The following is a 1364-nucleotide window of genomic DNA, read 5'->3' on the forward strand; positions in this document are numbered from 1 at the left end:
TAAAACAAAACTAAACTAAGCTTATCTACAACCCCGAGAAATAATGTGTCACGACGGGATGGAATCAGGCGCTCGTCAACTTTTGGGCCTAGGGAGTTATTGGTTTTATCCCGAAACTTTTTTATTTTTTAATTATTTTTTTTTTAATTTTGGGGGGATCAAAAAAATATATATATCCATCTATCGTGAATAGAAGTTGAGGCATTTGCGATTGAAGGAGATGGGGGTCACCTGGTTTGAGAGGTAAAATTAGCGAGAAAAAGGTCCCCAAAGTTTGCTGGTTTCTAAACTAGAGTCCTCGGAAACTGGAAATTTACATTTTGTATGCCTTTAATCAATGTTTTCCAGTACAATCCGCACAGAAATTAGTTTTTTCAATGGACAGAAAAGGTGTTGAGCTAAAGAAAAATTAAAAATCCGATACAAATTGTGAAGCAGGGGGGAAAATGCCGATATCTCTAATTTCATTATTTTGACCAGCGCCTGATCTCACCACATAATATGCTTCGCATCAGGGCTACTGCATCTTTCGAGTACCCTGTGAGACAGTCCAGCCTCCTGTTGCCCTCCCTGGATGATTGCAGTCTCTTGTATTCGGTGGCCGGGCACCTCTGAAGCCGGTATATGTGAGGCATCTTGGTGAAATCAGGCGCTCGTCAAAATAGTGAAATTGAAGAAAAGGGCACTTTTCCACCAGTTTGGTAATTTTTATCGTTCTTTTGGTTTTGGCTCAACAGCTTCCGTGTCCATATAAAAACACATTTACATGTGTGAATTTCATAGGAAAACGTTGACTTAATTCGCTAATTTTAACACTGAAACCGGGCGACCCCTCCTCCTTCAATCACAAATATCTTGACTTCTATTCAAGATAGATAGTTTGGTTTTTTTTCATCGAAAGCAACACAAATAAACATGCATTAAGATGACACAAATAAAAACCCAAACGCCCCAAAACTGACGAGCGCTTGATTCCACTGCGTCGTGACACATGTTATCAGGTACTGGTCTTTTTCCTCACACGGGGAGGGAGGGGGGGGGAGCAGATTGGATGTGTTCCTTTGTCTACCCTGTTTTGATAACCCCGCAGTACGGGGTGATGGACGACCACACCTAAGCTTGGTGAGAAGGGATTGTGTCAAGGAGTTAGTTCTAAGCTCCTTGGATTGTGTCCTGCCTGTTAGGACAGCCTGATGGGGATCTAGTTTAGGCACCAAAGGAAGAACTAAACTAGACACCAAGATTAATTCACGTCGAAATCCTCAGTACTTATTCATCATCATCATCATCATCATCATCATCATCATCATCATCATCATCATCATCATCATCATCATCATCATCATCATCATCATCATCATCGT

This window comes from Aplysia californica, unplaced genomic scaffold (genome assembly GCF_000002075.1).
Source record: "Aplysia californica isolate F4 #8 unplaced genomic scaffold, AplCal3.0 scaffold00605, whole genome shotgun sequence".
NCBI classification, from domain to species: domain Eukaryota; kingdom Metazoa; phylum Mollusca; class Gastropoda; order Aplysiida; family Aplysiidae; genus Aplysia; species Aplysia californica.